The sequence below is a fragment of the Triturus cristatus genome, chromosome 3_2 (assembly GCF_964204655.1).
Source record: "Triturus cristatus chromosome 3_2, aTriCri1.1, whole genome shotgun sequence".
Lineage (NCBI taxonomy): Eukaryota > Metazoa > Chordata > Amphibia > Caudata > Salamandridae > Triturus > Triturus cristatus.
In genome coordinates, this window is record NC_140584.1 from 1158582455 (window position 1) to 1158597687 (window position 15233).

Genomic DNA, 15233 nt, shown 5'->3' on the forward strand with positions numbered 1-15233 from the left:
TCACAACAATCAACTAGCAGCTGTTAAGGAATTCAGATACCAGGTCATTGGAGAGCAGTGGAGGGGCCCAGGAAATGTCCCGTTTCCATAGCACCACCAAGGGCGGGACTGTGCTGAGTGAAAGTAGTGGACCATTAATCTCTGACGTCAGGGACTGCATGTAGCCTCCAGTTCTGTTTTATTGTCTGGCATAGAGACCGCTTTAGACTTTTCACGAACCTCTTGTATTTATGTATGCGTTTTTATATAGCGCGAGCTTTACCCTAAGCGCTTTACAATAGAACCAGTTACATACTCACCAAGCATGATCTTCTTGCCATTGCTGGGGTTCTTGCCGTGCATATTCAGCCAGGCCTTCAGGGAGCTGTTGCATTCATGGGCGGTCATAGCTGCCAAGGTTTCAGATTGCTTATGTGTGACATTTTCAGAATGTCAGAGTAATTATGAGGGACATTTCAATGACTATGAGTGACACTTTCTCGAGAGCAAAATCAAGCAATGAAGACGAGGGAAACACATAAATATCAGAAATTATACCCATTTAAGCATTAAGAAACTCTAAGAAGATCTTAAAACTGCAGCAAATCACCAGAAATGGACATTTCCCCCCCGAAATAAAACCAAGCACATAATTCCATGGAAAAAACTAAATATCAGAAATTAAGCCCTTTAAAACAATTAGCTTTGGAAATACTTTCAAGCTGCTACAAAACCCCTGATTTGCAAAGTTACTAACCTATTTGCCCTTTCTAAGATTATTGTTACAGGAGGGGGATCTGTGAGGAGCCATTTCATATTTCAGGCTAGCAACAGGCTTGACTTTTAAAACTCCATGGAGGTGGAAATTGCACATAGCTGATCAATGGAGGTAATTGAGACATACATTTTAGAACCAATAATTGTGAACTGTAACTTAGTCCAAGTGGGATTTCTTTTCAAGGGACCATTTCTCCCTTTTCCGTTTTCATACTGTTTTTCAAAAAAGGTTTTTGTTTTCAGCATATATAAAAACAGAAGCGTCCATGTCTTACAAGCAATATGCTGCTTAGCGGGTCTCATAAGGAGAGCAGGACACCACATGCGGATGGCAGCGCTCTGTAACATGAAAACTGACGCCAGAACTCCCAGCGCTTTTAGATGACCTCAAGACGCCATCATGCACTAAAAAACATAAAATGTAATTGTTTAGACAAAAACGCATCATGAAGATCAGAAGCACTCTGAGCATGCGCATAACGAGAGGGGTTCAGATATAAATATACTAATGTCACTGCTAAACAATTCCAAAGCAGGCCATTACAACACATCTAACTTGCATAACGTAATGTAGTGTGAATGCAGAGCCCGCACACTGTCCAGATGAACAGAGGGGCTCCTGCACACATTTGTTTTCAGTTGTGGGCTGTCACAGAGCTACTACACTGACACTCAGTGGCAGGCACTGACCACGTGAGCGGTGCTCTGAATTAAGGTCGCTGGAATTGAAAGTAATAGGACTGGCAGCACTGGAGACGCGAAAGCGCTATTAATAAAATTGAAAGTGCACTTTGAAGGAAAGAGAGATACCTTGCTGTGGCACAACTTAGTCAGTGAGTCGACTTGAGGAACGGCAATTGTGCGGGCTGCACCTCGCTGCAAAGAGTCCCACCACAGCAAGCACCAGTCTGGGCATGATTGGGCTGGTGTGCTGCTGGGGAACAACCCCAGAGGCTGCCATGGTCCGTGCGAGTTCAGCGGATTCATTGGTTGGGACCTTCAACTGTTTGACTGAGGGTGTGAGCAGCGCGCCGCTGCCACTGCCACTCCCTGTATCCACCAGTTTATTCAAACTGCAGCCACCACTCACCACTTGCGCCCCAGCGCCTGTCCTGAACTTTTAGACGTTAATGATGCTGTGGCGTGTTTCGGGTGAATCTATTACATTGTAGCAGCTTATAGCTGCAGAGACACCCCCAAGCCTGGTGGAAGCCATGCGCACTACGCGCTGCCCCTCAGACCACATCAGCTATCTTTTGTTTCAATCGTCGGGCAGTATTGGTCAGGTGCATGATTACTTGACCACCACACTGAAATGCGCTATTCTAACGACTGATGCGTGGTACTTGGCAGGGCTGTGCGGTGATATAGGGCCTGGAGGGATCCTGGAGCTGGTCATGTTGAGATGATCCCCACGCCCATTGTCCTGGTTGGCTGAACAACTCCAAAGCATCAGCAGAAGTCGGGTTTCACGTTCTAGATCTGCTCTGGAACCCCTGGTCAATGGCTCTTTGTATCAGGATGAAAGCACGGGGGGGGAGGAGAAATCATTAGCCAATCAATCATTACCGTTCCATTGAACTATGATTCCGAAAAATCACAGACTCCCGATTAGGTTTAGTTAGTTTATTACAAAGCCAAGAACAGTTGGATATACAAGCACCTCAAGATGAGGGTGTTAAAATACATTGGAAGGAATACAAAGCCAAACCTACGGGCGAAGTTAAGGTGGTGCAACATGCACAAAATAATCAGTTCAAGAACCAGAACACAGAAAAGAACTGCACAGACATGAACATTCCCCTTCATTGGAGGTTCGTAGGTGTAAAGCATTAGTCTGTCCTTACACTATCATTAGCGTGACATCCCGACTTAGCATTTACCAAGGCAATGTTCTTAAAGGTGTCAGCGTGGGAAGCTTCCAGAGAAGTTATGTTATGTTAAATAGTTTTATAGAGTGCACTTTTACCCAAAAATGGGCATCTTAGCGTTAATGGCAAGAACTCTCAATATTGTCAATAATCTTTAAAAAGAGGAGGAGCCTAGCGCGCAACCAAGATGGCCGCGTAGGTGCGAGGCTCCCGAGGACCTCCGCAACCTCCCACGACTATCCTGAATTTATCCTGTCTTGGATGAGGGGAATGTGTCGGTGAGCCTGAGCTGAGGTGGCACCCATTTCCCGTTGTCAAATCGGACCTCGGACACCGGAGTGAGCACCGACTGAGGTCTGCGGCCTTCTCCTCGCCAGACCCCGGATTTGCGCTGAGGGGTGACCCAGTGACAAAGTGAACAACAGCGGCGGGCCGGGCCTGGCGAGTCGCGCACCCCGCTCTTTCGCTTTCGCACCCCCTTGCAATCACTGCAGGGTTGGGTTGCGGGGCTCTTTGTGTTGGTGTGGTCTCGCTGGGAGACTTGGCCTGCCCGCCGGCTGTGACCCACCCCGCCGATCGGGGGTGGCCCCCCCCGGAGCTTGTGGCCCTGATTGCCTGCCCTTCACGACGTGACTGGTGCGACCGGGAGACTAGTGGCCATGGCCACCAAACAAGATGGAGACCGGGCAAAGACCAAGCCGACCCGGCGTGGCACCACCCATCAGGCCAACAGTATGGACCGCTATACCCTCCAGAAGGGATCTCCCGGCGGACCGCACAAATCCCCTGAGGACCCTCCTGATGCCCCGGACCTGCCCACGGATCTGACTCTGCGGGATGTCATGGGCGCCATTGCCGAGATGAAGGCCTCGGTAGGCCAGCGGTTCGACACACTGGCACAGAAGATCGACTCGGTCCTCGTGGATGTTGGCCTGGTGAGGGCCGATCTTTCCAAGACCAACGACCGAGTTGATTCTTTGGCCCACACCGCATCGGGCCTTACTACTGATGTGGCGGCGCTACAAACAGAGGTGCGCCGGCTTAGTCATGCGAGCGCGCTTATGGATCGGCGCCTGGAGGACTCCGAGAGTCGGGCCCGGAGAAACAACATCCGCATCATCGGAGTACCCGAGGGACGGGAGGAAGCGGCGGCGGACCTATTTGTGGAGGACCTGATCGCTACCCATCTCCAGCCACGGGGGCTGAGTAAATTCTTCGCGGTGGAGCGGGCCCACAGGGTTCCCGGGGGAAGGCCGAAGGTCGGAGCCCCTCCGCGGCCCCTCATTGCCCGGATTTTCAACTTTCGGGACAGAGACGCTATCCTGCAAGCCTCCAGACTGTTGGGGCCGGTTAAGCTTGACAACATGGAGGTGAACTTTTATCCGGATTTCACCCCAGCGGTCCAGAAGCAGAGACTGAGCTTCCAAGGCGTCAAGCGCCGTCTTCGGGACTTGAACCTTAAATACGCAATGCTCTTCCCAGCCAAGCTGCGAGTGGAGGTAGAGGGTCGCACGCACTTTTTTGATCGCCCCGAAGCGGCCGGAGACTGGCTGGACACTCTGTCTGGGGATCGTGATCTGGGGGGCGGGGGGAGGGCGGCGGGGGGAGACGGCACACTGGATCGGGACTGAGGGGGTGATGTTGGGCTTCACTTTGGACAAAAATGTTGCCACTCTCGATTAAGCATCTGTCTGTATAATTTCCCCTCCTATGGAGGTTGTGTGGGGTCTCTTGGGGGTTCTCCCTCCTCCTCTAGGGGGCTTAGCTAGTTTTTATTATATATATGGGACGACAGGCACACTGCACGTTGGGGGGGCTGTTCAGGCTCATGCAGGGGTGCAGGGAGGGGGGAGTTTTGTTGGGGTGGGTGGGTAGGGATGGGGGGGTGTTGTTCGTTTTCACCACAAGGCAAAAGTATCATTGTGCTAGCTCTATAGTGCTCTCGGGGGGACGAATGGTGGCTCTTGTCTATGATGGGGGGTAGGGAACTAACTCTGTTGTCCTGGAACGTGAATGGACTGGGGGACAGGATTAAACGTGGGGTGGTCCTGCAGTTCTTGAAGCGAATCTCGCCCGATGTAGTTTTTCTGCAGGAGACACACCTCATTGGCAACTCCTTCTGCGCCATGAATCGGCGTGGCTATCGCCTAGTGGCCCATTCGGGCTTTACGTCTGGCTCAAAGGGTGTGGGCATCATGGTTAAGAACTCGCTTCCGCTGGAGATTGATGAGGTGCTCCATGACGACAGGGTACGTTACGCGGTCTTGGTGGGAAGGATGGAGGGCAAAGTGGTGGTTTTTGTGTCAGTATACGTCCCACCGGGGCTGCAGTCGACTACCTTTGCGGACCTGGGGCGCCTCCTCCTTGGCCTTCCGGGGGGGATTCTGGTGGTGGGGGGGGATTTCAATGCGGTGGTTTCCGGGACTGTGGATCGTCACCCCCCTAGGGACCTCCCCCGGGCCCTAGCGTGGCTCTCTGGTCTATTGGACACTTTGGGATTGGTGGATTGCTGGCGTTTAAAACATCCCACGCATTTACAGTATACCTTCCATTCGGGGGCCCATGGTAGTCTCTCACGACTAGATTATGTCCTGGTCCCGGCGGCCTATGTTGGGAGGGTGGGAGAGGTGCGCCATTTGGCACGGGGTATCTCGGACCATTCCCCGCTCCTGTTACACCTGGACCTTTTTCCGAGGGGTGAGGGTAGGGTGGTCCCGATCAATCCCTGGTACTTGCGCGACCCCACTATTCGCTCTGAATTGATTACATCCCTCCAGCGCTACTTTGACGAGAATTTGGGGTCCGTGCCTTCGGCTGTCTCACTGTGGGAGGCATTCAAGACAGTACTACGAGGAGAGGCCCTGTCCATCATTTCCCACACCCGGAGGCGCGAGCGGGAGGAGGTGACCCGGGTGGAAGCTGAGATAGCCGAGTTGGAGGGTAATCTAGAAAGTGGGGTGACGGATGCCGTATTGCATGTCCTCCAACTCAAGCAAGCGGCCTATAGGGCCCTCGTCACGGAGGCAGCCAGGGGCCTCAGTAGAGAGCAACAGGGGAGATTGTATGATGTGGGTGATAAGGCTGGTAAATTGATTGCGTGGCTGGACAAAAAGGAGAGAGCGAGTCGTGTAGTCCCGCTGATTGAGAAAACAGACGGTGTGTGTGTTACTGAGCCGGAAGAAATTGTCTCCTGCTTCGCGGACTATTTCCGTGGGGTGTATTCCCCGGTGTCTTCCTGCTCTGAAGAGGATTCCCGTACCCTGCTCAGGGATATCGCGCTGCCTTCCCTTTCGGAGGAGGACAGAGTGTCGTTGGACGCCGCTCCAACCTCCGACGAAATCGCCCTCGCCATACGTTCGGTCGCTTCCGGCAAGGCCATGGGTCCTAATGGTCTCCCCATCGAGTTGTACAAATTGAGACCGGATACGCTGGCACCACATCTCCGATCGATGTTCCTGGAGGCCCATTCGGTGGGCTCCCTCCCGCTGGACCAGCGTCTGGCTACAATCGTGGTTATTTACAAGGAGGGGAGACCTCGGGACCGGGTTACATCCTATCGGCCCATTTCGCTACTGAACGCGGAGCCTAAAATTCTCGCCAAGGTCCTGGCCAATCGGCTGGTCGGCGTGGTGGGCGAACTGGTTCACCAGGATCAGTCCGGCTTTATTCCCCATCGTAACACAGCTCTTAACTTGCGGCGATTGCATGGGGTGCTTGCACGTGTTCAGTACATACGGGAGCCGGCCATTTTGGCATCCCTGGACGCCACCATGGCGTTTGATACGCTTGAATGGCCATACATCTGGGCGATGCTTGCGAAGTTTGGCTTTGGCGCAGGGTTCATCAGTTGGGTCAAATTGCTGTATTCGGGCCCATTGGCGCAGGTGGTGGTGAACGGTAGAGTATCGGCTCCGTTCGAGCTGGGCCGGGGCACGCGGCAGGGCTGCCCCTTATCGCCGCTCCTTTTTGCGCTTGCCTTGGAGCCCCTGGCAGAGTGGCTGCGGTGGGAGCCTTCCATCCGTGGTCTCCGTTGGACCCCCGAGCATGAGGACCGCGTATCCCTATACGCTGATGACATCCTCTTGTACCTAGCTTCCCCACGTAACTCACTTATAGTACTGGTTGATGTTTTGCATTCATTTGGTCGTAACTCCGGCCTTGTCATCAACTGGGCTAAATCGTGCGTGTATGTTCTCTCTGGGGAGGCGCCCATTCTCCCGCGGGGCTGTCCGATCCAGATCGCCCCGCAGGGATTCCGGTACCTGGGTGTCTTCATTACTCTGGACCCGGAGGCCCGGTATGATCGGAACTTGCTTCCCCCCCTCCAGCGCCTGAAGGAAGATGTCACGCGCTGGCGGCGCTTGCCGCTCTCGCCGCTCGGCCGGGCGGCATTGTTTAAGATGATGTCTCTGCCGCGCTTCCTCTACGCTTTGCAGAATACTATGGACCCCGTCCCAGCGCGCTACTTCCGTGAGGTGGAGAGTTTGCAGCGCCGCCTGTTCTGGGACGGGAGGCCGCGTATCGCCCTGGCGAAGCTGATGCTCCCATGGTATGACGGCGGGATTGCCCTCCCGGATATCAAACGATACTATTGGGCCTCCCAGCTGGCTGCGATTAATCACGGCCTGTATGGGCCCGCTTTAAACCCGGCATTCGAAATGGATAAGATGCTACTCCCGGGTGGGGACTATAATCGAGCGCTCTACTCCAGCACGCCCGACGCTCGGCTGACCGGCCCCACGCGTGTCATGGTGCGAGTGTGGCACGCGGCTAATGTGGCGATGGGGTGGAAGGATCGTCTGACCCGGGCGTCACCACTATACGCCTCCGAGCAGTTGGGCTCCCTGTGGACCTCGAAGGGCTTCGAGAAGTGGGACATAATAGGCATTAGCAAGGTGGGGGATCTCTGGACGAGGGGAGGATTTAAAACATTCGAGATGCTGCAGACGGAATTCCACTTGCATGGCAGGGAGTACTTTCGGTATTTGCAGATCCGTCATGCACTGGGCTCCGTCTTCCCGGACGTTGCATCCATCCCGGAGTGTTCCCCCCTTGAGGATAGAGTGCTGGATGGACACGTTCCGGACAGCACGATCTCACTGATCTACAAAAAACTGATCAATGACCGCACGGGATTGCTGACTGCCCTTCGTGAGGCTTGGGTTGCCGATGGACTGGAGCTGGACGACGAGGACTGGACCCTTGCGGTGGCCTCCCCGAAAGAGGTGGCCATACCGGCCCGCCTTCGCTTCGTCCAGCTCAAGATACTCCACAGAGTCTACATGACGGGGCCGAGGCTTCTGCGTATGGGCTATGCTGTGGACGGGTTGTGTAAGCGTGGGTGTGGCGCTTTGGGGACCTTTCTGCATATATTGTGGGAATGCCCGGAGGTGGAGCGATTCTGGCGTGGTGTGCATGAGGTCCTGCGTGTGGTTACGCATGTGGTGCTGCTACCCGAAGCGAGGAGATGCCTGTTGAATGTGTGGGAACCTACCGACTATTCGGCGCCACAGACGTGGTGGGTGACTCTGGGATATATGGTGGCCAAGCGTGATATTGCTCAACTGTGGGGATCTCAGAGGTCCCCGACTGTCTCGGCCTGGAAGGAACATATGGATTGGTGCATGTTTCGGGAAAAGGTGGTGTATGTTGCGAGAGGTAAGCCTGGAACATGGGTGAAAGTCTGGGGCCCCTGGAACGCCTACCGCGGGGGAATCTGTACTCCACCGTTATTGCCCGATCCGTCGCCTGCCCCATCCCCGTAGCCGACCCATCTTCCCTGTTCCGGGCATTGAGTTTTACCCAGCCCTAATCCTGATCTCTTCCCCTTCTTGATACTCCTATGGATTGGTAGGGTCCCCCTCTCAGGGGAGCACATGCTGCTATTTCTGATTGTAGATTACCTTGTGGTTTTTGTTTTTTCTGGTTGTTATTTCAGTTTAAAATGAAACCGTACAGTGGGGTCCGGATGGTGTGGCTATCAACGCTGCTAACTCCTGTGCATCTTCCTTAGCCGCAACGCGCGCTCTACAATGTGTATCATATGCTCCTTTTGTTTACTAGCGGCCGGCCAGAAGGTTGTAGGCCCATCTTTGTATATTTTTTGAGTTTTGTAATAAACGGTTTCAAAAAAAAAAAAAAAAAAAAAATAATAATCTTTAAAAAAAAAAATTGAAATTTTGTTCAGGCATATATATATAACATAAGCACATGTATATGTTAACACTTCACAAAATTGCTTCAAATTACATCATTATGATAGTTGTTACATATCAATATCAAAGAAACATTAGATACAGTGCTCCATTGTGTCTCGTACTTTTTGAAGGAAAAGAAAAACCAGAATAAAGAAAACCTAAAAAAAAATGAATATGTGTCCTCATGTAACGTAACTGGTGCTATGTAAAGCGCTCTGATACCCCATTTGGGTCAAGTACGCGCTATGTAAAACATTAATTAACATCAATATCCTACAACATCACATTTCCCATAACTGTAGTGACTGAAACTTAGCTATGTCAGCTGTAGGCTAAACAAACATGTTAAGTTAGACTCCGTAAATGGGGAATGGAAGGATGGCTAAGTTATGTTATGGTATCTTAGCTGGTATTTGTAAAGCGCACGGTACTCCATGGAGTGTCCCGGTGCTAAGTCTCAAATAACTCGACAACACAGAGCCACACACGCCGCCCCTGGAAATTATAGTCTGAAAAGCCAGGTTTTGAGTTGTCTCCTGAAAGCAAGGAGATCCTTAACCTGTCTGAGAGCGATGGGTAGGCCATTCCAGAGTCAAGACGCCACCACTTGAAAGGATCTGCCTGCAATCCGGGAGAGCCGTATCTTTGGGGTGATGGTCAGGCACTTGGCGGAAGACCTCAGGGTTTGACGTGGAATATAGTGCTGGAATCTTTCCCCAAGGTACGGGGCACTTATCTTATGGAAGGCTTTCAAAACAAGCACCAACGCTTTAAAATGAATCCTCTTCCACACAGGGAGCCAGTGTAGGGAGGCCAGAGGAGGGGACGTATGTGTTCTAGGCCCGGCCAGCAAAACGGCTCTAGCCGCCACGTTCTGAAGCACCTGTAGGCCGCAGAGTAAGTAATCAGGAAGGCCAAGATACAAAGCATTAACATAGTCCAGTCTTGACGCCACCAGGGCCTGGACTACCGTCTTCCTATGAGAGACCGGAATCAAGGGGAGAAAATTCCTTAACATTCCCAGAATTCCAAAACAGGTCCCGGCCACTAATTGAATCTGCGCCTTCATAGAAAGAGAGTCATCATATTTGACCCCCAGATGTTTCACAACGTTGAGTGACATAGTGGGCAGGGCCATGTCTTGTGGCCACCAGTTGTGCCAAGCTGCACTGGGATGGGAGCCGAAGAACATAATCTCTGATTTTTCAGAGTTACACTTTAGTTGAAAGTGCCTAAGCCATGAGAACACTTCAGACAGACAGGTGTTGATCACGTTCCCATTTAACTCAGTGCTCCTCTCACTGGTAAACAGCAATTGTGTGTCGTCAGCATACAACACTATTTTCGCCCCATGTTTCTCGGCTACAAGTGCAAGAGGGGCCATATATAAGTTGAACAACGTTGGGCTCAGAATAGAGCCCTGTGTTACCCCTACCTTCATGGGAGGAATAGGAGCCGAGAAAGGCGGGGGCCAAATAGTTTGCTGTCGGTCCTTTAAGAAGGAACCAAACAATGAGAGTACCATGCCTCCGATACCGCCCTCTTCAAGCCTTCTAAGTAGTCCATTGTTGGGGACGGTATCGAAGGCCGCTGAGAGATCCAGCAACACCAGAACCGCCCTTTGACTTCCCTTCTCTCGTGTTTCAAGTTAAGCGAACTCATGTATGCGAGGGACAGTATTGCAAAGTGGCGAGTGTTGAGGCTACGATTGGGGCAACCCTGATGGGGAGACATATGGCACTGGGCTAGAACCCTTAGGGATGTCCGCATCTCGGCCGCTGAACCAGACATTGAAAGGCTCACCTATGTCCCTTGGACGAGATGCTGTGGGCATAAGGTCCCAGAATGCCACATGTTGCTCCTGACAGTATGCAATTTAAACAAGGACCTCTTCTCTACAATTAATTAAACAGTGGGAAATATCTCCACAATCGTCACACAACAACAACAACCAGGTTCCACAGAATTGGATTCACAATTTTATTAATCAAAATATATATATTATTTTTGTATTTATCATTTTATCTTTGAAGACATTATTTTATATGTACAAATAGACATGTGTTAATTGGGTCACATCACAGTAGGAATTAAACGTGAGACAGAAACAGGACATATATTTTGCAGGCAGAATTCCTGTTTTGATTCAAAACAAACAAACAAACAATACAATTACCCTATATAACAAAAATATACATGTAAAAACAGTGATACATTTCATAAATATGTACAATAAAATAGAAATGTAGCCTAGAAGACAACAGACAATAAGTAGAAGACAAAAGCGCCGACGCGCGTTTCGGAGTAGCATCAACAGACCCTAATTTCCTTCGTCAGGGCGCAACAATCCTTTAGTAGTTGGGAAGGGTGTCAGAATAATTCACAACTGATTCCATAGTCTCTTCTCACGAGACAAAACTTTAGGACGGCTTTGAGAATTTATAATAATATTTGTATAGACAGTCTGTGGAAACAAGGAAAACAACAAATATAAAATAATCTAATTATACGAACAAGCTAGATGCAATCTAAAGTGGAGCCAGCAACACGGTTAGAGAACCAATAATTCCCAAAAGTAGGAAAAAGAGTAGAATGGATCACACCAAGTGTACTAGAATAGATGTATCGGTCTTCTACCGGAATATACAGATGAAGCAAGAGCTATCAACCAAATACACAAGAGTCAGCTGGGAAAAGAAAGATAGATAGAAATAGTGGAAATAAGAAGATAACGAAAAATAGAATAGAAAACATCATGAAATAGCACCTACTAGGCAACAAGTAGAATGAGGACACCGCTAAATGAAGGGCCAAGGGCAAATAATGCACTTAATTGGAATACCAATAGGCTGCGAATGAAAAAGGGGAGAAAAGTAAAAAAATATATGATATACTTAACAGACTTCATGGACAGACTTTATAAACTGTCGTGAAGGCAGGAGACTAGTAAAGTGAAGGCAAATACGATCCCAAGAACACAGCTGTTTAAATAAGTCCAGCCTATATGTAGGGTAATGGTGTTACAGGCGGTCTTGGGATCCTGACGTAGAGTGAAACAACTTAACTCAGAGCACGTATGGGCTGAAGAGAAAAAACGAAAATAATTAAAGAGTGTAGAAAACCGTAGAGACTGATAAAGTAGCGCTAAAGGGGATCCGACTTACGCAAACATAATTGATTTAAGAAATGTTGGACCGGAAAGCAGATTCATAGTGCGGTCGCATATCAGGTCAGGAAGTGGATGCAGCAAAGTGCTAGGATAATCCTAAAATGAAGGCAAGAGCTCCAATTAACTACGAAAATTACTTAGAGATAGGGGGCGTGAATAACGTGCAGCTGAAGGACGTCAGGAGGCCCCCTATCTCTAAGTAATTTTCCCGGGCTTTCTTCAATACTTATATCCCCAGTCCTGGACATTCCAGCCGGAGAGTCTTTGGATACGGACACCGCCCCGGATGGTCTATGCTATCGGCTTTGCTATACATCCTTCAGGTAATTAACATAGCAGCTACGCTTTCATGGCTGTAGCTTACATATCCTTTCTGTTTCGTAGTTAATTGGAGCTCTTGCCTTCATTTTAGGATTATCCTAGCACTTTGCTGCATCCACTTCCTGACCTGATATGCGACCGCACTATGAATCTGCTTTCCGGTCCTACATTTCTTAAATCAATTATGTTTGCGTAAGTCGGATCCCCTTTAGCGCTACTTTATCAGTGTCTACGGTTTTCTACACTCTTTAATTATTTTCGTTTTTTCTCTTCAGCCCATACGTGCTCTGAGTTAAGTTGTTTCACTCTACGTCAGGATCCCAAGACCGCCTGTAACACCATTACCCTACATATAGGCTGGACTTATTTAAACAGCTGTGTTCTTGGGTTCGTATTTGCCTTCACTTTACTAGTCTCCTGCCTTCACGACAGTTTATAAAGTCTGTCCATGAAGTCTGTTAAGTATATCATATATTTTTTTACTTTTCTCCCCTTTTTCATTCGCAGCCTATTGGTATTCCAATTAAGTGCATTATTTGCCCTTGGCCCTTCATTTAGCGGTGTCCTCATTCTACTTGTTGCCTAGTAGGTGTTATTTCATGATGTTTTCTATTCTATTTTTCGTTATCTTCTTCTTTCCACTATTTCTATCTATCTTTCTTTTCCCAGCTGACTCTTGTGTATTTGGTTGATAGCTCTTGCTTCATCTGTATATTCCGGTAGAAGACCGATACATCTATTCTAGTACACTTAGTGTGATCCATTCTACTCTTTTTCCTACTTTTGGGAATTATTGGTTCTCTAACCGTGTTGCTGGCTCCACTTTAGATTGCATCTAGCTTGTTCGTATAATTAGATTATTTTATATTTGTTGTTTTCCTTGTTTCCACAGACTGTCTATACAAATATTATTATAAATTCTCAAAGCCGTCCTAAAGTTTTCTCTCGTGAGAAGAGACTATGGAATCAGTTGTGAATTATTCTGACACCCTTCCCAACTACTAAAGGATTGTTGCGCCCTGACGAAGGAAATTAGGGTCTGTTGATCCTACTCCGAAACGCGCGTCGGCGCTTTTGTCTTCTACTTATTGTCTGTTGTCTTCTAGGCTACATTTCTATTTTATTGTACATATTTATGAAATGTATCACTGTTTTTACATGTATATTTTTGTTATATAGGGTAATTGTATTGTTTGTTTGTTTGTTTTGAATCAAAACATGAATTCTGCCTTTGTTGCCAAAATATATGTCCTGTTTCTGTCTCACGTTTAATTCCTACTGTGATGTGACCCAATTAACACATGTCTATTTGTACATATAAAATAATGTCTTCAAAGATAAAATGATAAATACAAAAATAATATATATATTTTGATTAATGAAATTGTGAATCCAATTCTGTGGAACCTGCTTGTTGTTGTTGTGTGACGATTGTGGAGATATTTCCCACTGTTTAATTAATTGTAGAGAAGAGGTCCTTGTTTAAATTGTGTTGCTTTCCCTGCTCTCCTCTTCTCACATCCCCATATCAGGGACCCTATTATGTTCATTTAGCTCCTGACAGTATGCAATATCCCTCACCCAATCAGAAATCCGGCGGGGGTCTAGGGGCACCCCAGCAGAGGGATTGCTTGCGCTTCGCAAGTAGCATCATGGCCACCAAACGGCGTTTCTCAGGTGGGAGTTCCCTCACATAACCCAGCAGTGCCACCATAGGGGTACATTCCCGCAACACTCCCGTAACAGCTTGTATAGTATCGTAGACCCCTTTCCAAAATTCAGCAATGAGTGGGCAATTCCATGCTACATGTAGAAAGGCAGCTTCTTCATGTTTGCATTTACAGCAGCGCAAATACGGATGCAACCCCAGTTTGTATAATTGCATGGGGGTGCGATACATCCTATGTATGAATTTGAAGTGGATGAGTCTTAATGTATAGTTGGCGGATAAAAAGCTCAGCTGTGAGCAGCAAAATGACCATCGCTCGTCTGTGGGTAGGTCCTCCAGGTCAGTTCTCCACTGCGCTAGGGCTCTGGGGGAAGCCAGGGGGTGTTTGTTTGCGTGAGATTATATAATCCAGTGATTAATCTACGAGGTGATGGTGTAGCTAGTAAGTGCTCTAGCGGCTTCATTGTATCTAGGTGGGCTGGGAAAGTAGAGTGCATTTTCTTGTAAGTGGCTCGGAGCTGGAAATACAAGAATACATTCAGGATTGGTACCCGAGTGTCTTCCTGTTGTTGTGGTTGCTCTAAAAAGGTATCCTGTGGGTATAGGTCCCCTAATGTAGTAATGCCCATATTGCGTGCCTGTTCTATAGAACCCCTGTCATTAAGAAAGTGAAAATTTGGGTGATGTGCAACTGAGGTAGAGGGCGCGTAAAGCAGTGGAGTTCTGACACGCTTAGTATAAAAATATGTGTACCTCTTGGCTATTGATCAAAGATTGCTATCCTCTCAATCATCACACAAACTCACATTACCACTTTCTTGCCCCCCTCAATACTGAATATATAAGAAGCACTTATCATGAAACAAAAAATGGTATCAAATATATCTGTATTTTAATAATCAATGTAAATTCATCCAAAAGGTCTTTTATACAACACAATAAATCATACACAGTTTAAAATGATAAAATCGCAAAACAGTTTTTTGCAGTTATAAAAATAACATGCCATAAAAAGGAGAACAATAATAGACAAGCAGTGTGTCATACATATGTGTTAATTTGGATTTACCAAAGGCAGTATCAGACATAAGTCACTGATCCCTGTCTCTCCCTAACTACACCAAATTTAACAAACTAAAAAGACAGGCGTCGACGCGTTTCGGTGGTGAAAACTCCACATAGCACCACCTTCTTCAGGACCCAAGATATTTTCTCCTTATGTATATATATATTCAACTCTGATGTCGAAT

The 15233-nt window shown here is 48.3% G+C and overlaps 1 long non-coding RNA gene across 1 annotated transcript; it reads left to right on the forward strand.

Moving 5' to 3' along the window:
• Window positions 1-12258: 12258 nt before the first annotated feature.
• Window positions 12259-12694, forward strand: LOC146859325 (uncharacterized). The gene is made up of 3 exons (XR_014979761.1): window positions 12259-12316; window positions 12406-12506; window positions 12590-12694. It is a non-coding gene; the product is annotated as an uncharacterized LOC146859325 (long non-coding RNA).
• Window positions 12695-15233: the final 2539 nt, after the last annotated feature.